Source organism: Phalacrocorax carbo, chromosome 14 (genome assembly GCF_963921805.1).
Source record: "Phalacrocorax carbo chromosome 14, bPhaCar2.1, whole genome shotgun sequence".
Lineage (NCBI taxonomy): Eukaryota > Metazoa > Chordata > Aves > Suliformes > Phalacrocoracidae > Phalacrocorax > Phalacrocorax carbo.
Window position 1 is genome coordinate 13,144,822 of NC_087526.1, and position 6,853 is coordinate 13,151,674.

Genomic DNA, 6,853 nt, shown 5'->3' on the forward strand with positions numbered 1-6,853 from the left:
TACCCAGCTCTAAATTAGGCCCTGGTTTCTAACAGACTGCAGAAGCAATAATGCAGGAGGAATTTACAAGAGCCCTAACAGAAGTAGCATCTAGAGCTCAATGGACCAGTTTGGATGAGCAAAGGAGAAACAGAGCTTGCATCCCTGCATAGAAATTCTAAAATATTTGCATTTTTGTTTGTTTGTTTTAAATAAAGGATGAAGATGGCAAAGAAGTCCCACGGACCAGTGGGGTGGATTTAGGGGGTATTTCTCTCTACCTTGCAGCTCAGCACTTTCCAGTTTGCACAGAACGAACTGATCCGTAGGCAGCCCCGAAGGCGGCTGATGCACACAAACAGGGCAGCTGGAGGGATAACTGGCCTCATCTGCATATGCAAGGTGGAATCAAAGTTGATTCTTACTCAAATCTGACTGGAGATGTACGTTAAATTAAATTATAATTTTAGGCAGTACCTTAACAGAATCCTTTTAAGGGTGTGTGTCCAGATGAACATAAACAAATTGTGTGTGTCCCACACGGGTGCGGAGATGGGCTTTGACAGTTTCCTGGAACCATGACTCCTGGCAGTAGCGCATGACTTTCCTACTCACCAACGTTCCTCAGGACACAAAGGGAGAGCTAGGTCTGTACTCTACAAGTATTATGTCCAAATACCAGTCGTGGTTCTGGAAAGTCAAGAGGAAAAACCTGGGACTGATCACTAAACAATCCGGCGACCACGGGGCACAGGTGAGAAGGTGGTTCTGTCTGACAATAGGACACAGCTCCTACAAAAGGCTTTGCCAGAACGCCATCATTACTGTTACACGGCAGGACCCCACACCTCCTGAAGAGTCACGTGAGAAGGGAACAGCTCAGTGCCAGAGTACAGCTGCTCAAAAAGCAGCAGAGGGCCATCAGCAGAAGAGAAGATACCCTCAGTTGTAGAGAAGTTACAGCAGATCTATCCCCAGTTCAGACTTAGCCTCCAGCCCTCGTCTTCTTGCAGTGATTTACAAGAAACGCCATGCAAAAAGCCACAACAGAAAACGAGAAAAAGCATACGGGACTAAAGTAGAGCTGGTGCGAATAGAAGCACAAGAGCATTGATTTGGCAAAAGGTCACTTGTTGACACCAACAGTGGGTTTGACCCTCTCCCTGAAGGTGAAACAGGGGATTGCTCCCCCTCTGTGCCATGTCTGGCTACCTGAGCTTCAGCTGTGAGGGCTCTTTGTTTCCTGCAGCTTTCAGCAGGACCCAGCAGCCCAAAGAGACATTCTGCCCATAGCATCCACAATCTGGGCACAATTAGGAACACAAATTGACCATTACGTCCTTTATTAATCTACTCCAATTTTTATGCTGTGAAAACACCTAATTCCACTGCTTTGGCTACTGGCCCCTAACATAACAAGTTACATGGGACTTGTCTCATCAAAATATCATCATGTCTAAATAGAGGATCTGTCTGAACCACAGTGAAAATGAGTAATGATCACAATTATGGGCTGTATAACAGTCCAATAAAATCTAATTAAAATGATCCACATCCCATCTGCCAACAGCACATAAGAAACACCAGCCATGGCGGGGTGGGCAGGGGATGAGAGTAAATAACACTGTCATAATTTTTAAAATATCAAATATTTCACAGTGAAAAAGCTATTTATATTTTATAGCTAGCTCCAAATTGTGCTGCCAATGAACTTTGGTGATGATTGTAGATTCCTCACCCTTGACTTAGGAGACGTTCTGGGGGCTGTTCCCTGGGAGGAAACCCCAGGAAGAAGTTCCTTCAAAGTAAACTCTTCAGAAGAGCCTGTGCAGGTTGAGTCTCTAAGCCTATTTTCAAACTGATTTAAGAACTGAGTATCCTGGGTTTCAGTGACTTTTAATGATGTAAGCACCTTTGTACAAAAACAAAACAAAACAAAACAAAAAAAGAAACCAGAAAAACACCCCAACTTTTGGGCATGATTCCATTGGTTGTTCCTTTCTCAGGACAGCAGCCAAAAAAAACTATCATCATGTGGTCTCACTTCCCATACTTAGTACATCTCCAAACTTGGACGCTTCTTGGGCTTTCTACAGCCAGCAACACACAGTTCAAGTTGCTTTCTATCACCATTTCCACGACCTGGTCTCATTTTTGAGGTGAAGTTAATAATTTGCTTTCTGACAACACTGAATATGAGGTTACCAACAAATTGCCAAGAAGCAAAGTAGTACCATCCCAGTCTACCTGAAAACAGAAAACATTTGGAATAACACCTTGTTCCCCTCATCTCACTGACCACTTAAGGGAACCAAAAATGAAAGGAGAAGGTACAAAAGATTAGGGAAAAGCGTGCTGAAGTCTGCTTTGAAGGAAGAGAAAAGAAGACCTTGGTGATGGAAACTAGAACATGTTTTCCCACCTGAAGGTGCCACGAAGCATGCTGCAAAGCCATGCCTGGAAAGAAACTAAGATGAGAGTAAAGAGAGAGCAAGCTGGAGACCAGGAAGAGTTCACACATCGGTGAGCTTGAGATGGCTTTACAAATGTTAAAGGTTACACTCAAGGCAACAGACAGGGTTCGAATAGCTTTCTATATTGAAGAGAAGTGAAGTAAAACTAGAGACAGCCCGTCCTAAACTCCAGGCAGTAAAAGCACATACTAAGTTTCAGCGTGTTTGTCTGGCTCAACTTCGTTACAAGAAACCAACCCTGATTTTAGAGAGTCCCGCTTTGGATCCAACCTCTATCTGGAAGCCACCCAGCAAAAGACCCAGGGAAAGGCAGCACACGTGCAGTACTTTAACAGAGGTATTCACCAACGCACTCTTTCAATGCTTGATTAAATTGCCGTTGTGTTTTGTAGCTGAGAGATTGGTGAAAGGATGAAAACATCATCATTTCTCCATAACATGGCTAGTCTTTGCATCTGGCTTTCCAGTGCTTTGGCCTTACATCAGAGATGGCTTCTGATGGTTTTAACTACATCCTTGCCCTGTTGCTCATACCAGCTTTCATCCAGGCATTGTTCACTGGAAATTAGACCAGTCCTAACCATACCTTGCTACCTCAGCCTGTTAGCACCTAATTCTTGAACTGCATCCTTGAAAAGCTCCCTGACTCCGCACCTCCCAAGCTGTATCACCCTCAAGGGGCACACGTGCCTTCCCTATCCTCTGTTCTTCTTTCACATCAACAAAAAGTGTGCTCTAGCTGCCAAGTCCAAAATACTGATTTTTAATCAAAGTTAAGGATGTTACCTCTTGAAATTTTATGTAGTAATCAATAGACAATCTAGTATATTTTGTCTAGTTTCAATATACAAATTTGTGAACAATTCGATGCCAAAGTAGCAAAACCATCCAAAAACTTTAAGGGACCTTGAAAATGAATGAAATTGAATGAAAATTAATTTTCTTCTACCAGAATACACCAGACATGGTGTCTGTTTTGACATCTTCTGTGATTAGTCTCCATCTGCAAAATGATTGTGGCAGTTTCAGTCACAGCTGCCCCAGTACTGCAGACTTCTAATAACTCACTGTTTGCTTATCATATGGCTATGGCCCACTCCCATACCGTTGGGCCAAACTAAAGGAGCACAGTTCTGCCATTAGAGGAAGCAGAAGGCTTCACAAGGTTGCTTTGACTGCGGTTGCTCAAATCACTTTAACCTTTGACTGAGGAAGAAGTTCAGCACTGCAGAGAGACAACAGTCTCCAGCATAAGTGTTATGATAAAATGAAAGAGGGAAAATACATATTTTACACATCACTTCTGGGGAACAGTAATCACAAAAGTTATTAAACATTCTGTCAAAGGCTCAGCAGACTCCTTTTCTCTCCTGCTCAATTTTGTTAGGAATAAAGGCAGGTCACTAATATTTGTCACTTTCAAATTCTTAATTTACTACTCAAAAGGCAGCAAAGATACATTATATTTTCATAAAAGACTATGAAGTTGTCCAATTTTCCAGAGCTGCAGGAGGACTGAAACCCTGTGCTATGGCATAGGTCCTTTCATCCATTATGGATAAGGTGATTTTACAATTCAAAGCAACAGTTCTCACCTTTCCCATTGCCTGGCATGCTTGGGTGGTGCTGTAGGAGATGCAGAAGTTTTGAGATTGACAAACACACACCCTTTATGAAGGCAAAAGAACCAACGAGAGGCTGCTCAAGGTAACCCAGATGCTATCAGTGTATTTAGGGCAGGGATTTGGCCCTCTTGTCCAAGAATCACTTCTAGATCTTCAGTGGTCAAAAAAAGTATGTTGGAAATCACTGGGATGACTGTCTTTACTGCTAACTCGAGTTAGTAACCTGCAAGAGAAGCAGGTAGATTTTATAAACATGCTGGGTATAAATAGCCAGTGAGGACGTAAAGGGCTTTGACTTCTAAGGCCACAGCATCCTAGCTTCAAAGCAAGTTGTCCCACCAATTCACAGATTTACATCACATCTTCAGGTCCCCCCTATTATAACAGGCTCTAATGAGGTTTTGGTAAGCATATTCCTGTTGGCTTACTCTTGTGGATTCTCTGGAGTCTAATAAGGCGTTGTACTCATTAATAGTTTTTCCTGTAGCTGTAATCCTTTAACACTGGCCACCCTATTTTAATGAAGCTTGTAGAAACTTGATCTCTTTTGCAGTATATGCTTAAAACAAGGTAAAAACAATTGCCAGTTTTCCTTCCTGTAATCAAGCTTCAGCCTTTTCCAGTTCTCAAAATGAAATCTTGCCTCTGCACATTCTCTGAAGCCAGCTTTGCCTGACACATTAGAGCAGAGAACAGCATTTCATTTTTTCCAGGTTTAATATAGATGTAGAGCACAGTTTCTTACTATACAGTTAACTCCTACTGGCTTCAGAAAGGTTTACTTAAATTCTTCTAGGGAAATTAGAGCCCATAGACACAGAGCTCGCATATCTGTGTACATGCCAAGACACATGCCAAGCCTCATCACATCCAGCAAAAGAACTCCCATTTGAAAATTAAAGACAGGTTCCAAAAGCTCTCTCTTCCTGAAGCATAGATTTTGCTATGTAGTTAATTTTGCAAGATTTGAAATTTTATTCTACATATGCTCCTTCTTCTAATACATTGAAAATAGCAATTGACAACATTTTTTGATGCTCCTTTTCACTTTAAACTGAATCTTATTCCCTGTTCTCTTCCCTCCCCCAAAATCTTCAGATTACCTCCAAAAATATACTTCGTATACTGAAGAAACATAAAATAATTCCAGATTTCGGTCTGCTCAATATAAATATTCCATTATGACCAAGTCCACTGTGAATGGGTCCAACCATAGAGAATAACAACAAGCGAACAGTGTATGTACGGCATGGGCCACAGGGCATATATGTGTAAAGGGAGGGAAAGAGGAAGGTGCTATATTTCCAAAACAAGAATCTGCATTTGCAACGGAGGATGAAGGCCCCCACATTGCTGTATAAAGAAGGCACTGCGTTATGCATGCCTCTATGGCCAAAACTATGGGGGAGCTACTAATGCCTGAAAAAGACTGGAAAGACTGAACAGGCAAGGGAGAAGGGAGGTTTATTAAATCAAATGAGATTCAATATGAACATAGCTCACTGCTATAGATCCTGAATCCAATATCCTACATGAGACGGATAATGATATAGTCAGTGGGAGGTCCTTCCAAAGAGGGAGAAAATACAGCTATATTTTTATTTTATTCTCTTTTTTTTTTTTTTGGTCCCTTTCTATCTTGAACCTTTGCAGAAGGGAGGGGAAGTTTGTCTCGTTTCTACTTTTTCCCTGCTTAGAAAAAAGAAAACCAATTTCATCGTATCCACATACAAGAGACCAAAGCCAGAAATTCACAAGAAAGTGGCATTCAATCAGGAATTTGAGAATTAGGCTAGGAAGGGTAGGAGATGAAGTGTTCTGGGTTGTGGAGGCTTCTGAATTAATTTGCTGAAATTCAAGCAAAAAGAGCCAACTTCCCAGCTTCTGTAAATGAAACCAAAATAACTGAAGTCAAATTAATTCCGCTGATTTACTCAAAATCTCCTGGCTTATTTCTGGCCCATTCACAACCAGCATTACTGAGTACATCCACTCTGAGTGCACACTTTTAAGTAGGAATAACAAATCCCTATTTTGTAAGAACCCCGGGAGCAGACAGCTAATATTCTCCAGTGCCTAATGAGCAGTGTTAATATTACATAGAAGAGTTTTAGCAGACATTAAAACAGGGTCTCTCCCATACAGCCCGCACAGGTACAGCTTCCATACTTGCTCATTGTGCATAAAGCAAAGGAAAAGTCCAATTGCACGGCTCTGAGAGTCAGCGTGAGCTCAGCAACGGGAAGATTCAGTCACCTTGTAGCACGGATCCGGTAGTACAGTAAATATTAACATATGGTACAAATTACCTAGCTATTTCCTTGCTTTACCCAAGCACGGTAACATTATGAAGTGACACCCGAACAACGCAGATACATTTAAGTCCTGATGCTACTGATCCTGGACGCATTATACAAAGAGAGTGTAACAGGTAAACAGTAACTCAGAAGCCAGCAGAAATCTCCTGAACACCCAAAGTCCAGTAAACAACTGTATCTAGCAGGTTATCAGGTAAACCAATCAAAATGCAAGCCTATACATGTTATCCTGTGAGCATCTGAATGCAGGATGGGGCCCATTTAAAGCTCAAAAAAAATGGCCCTTTCAGAAGTATCCCAAGGTGAAGAAAGTAAGAGTTCTGTAAACTAGACTAGATGTTTTTCCCTATCCTGCAAACAAGGGGCAAATACTCTGAAAGTACTTTTAGGATTAGATTTTCGCTTTTGACTTCAGAGAGGTAAGAGCTCTCTGGCCAGCAGAAGCAGGAGGAGCTCT

The 6,853-nt window shown here is 41.7% G+C and overlaps 1 long non-coding RNA gene across 1 annotated transcript in view; it reads right to left on the reverse strand.

Moving 5' to 3' along the window:
- The window catches only part of LOC135315674 (uncharacterized), a 300,200-nt gene extending 293,657 nt beyond the window's left edge, over positions 1-6,543 (reverse strand). The window contains exon 1 of the long non-coding RNA XR_010375148.1: positions 6,455-6,543. This is a non-coding gene — a long non-coding RNA (uncharacterized LOC135315674). The remainder of the gene's footprint in view (positions 1-6,454) is intronic.
- Positions 6,544-6,853: the final 310 nt, after the last annotated feature.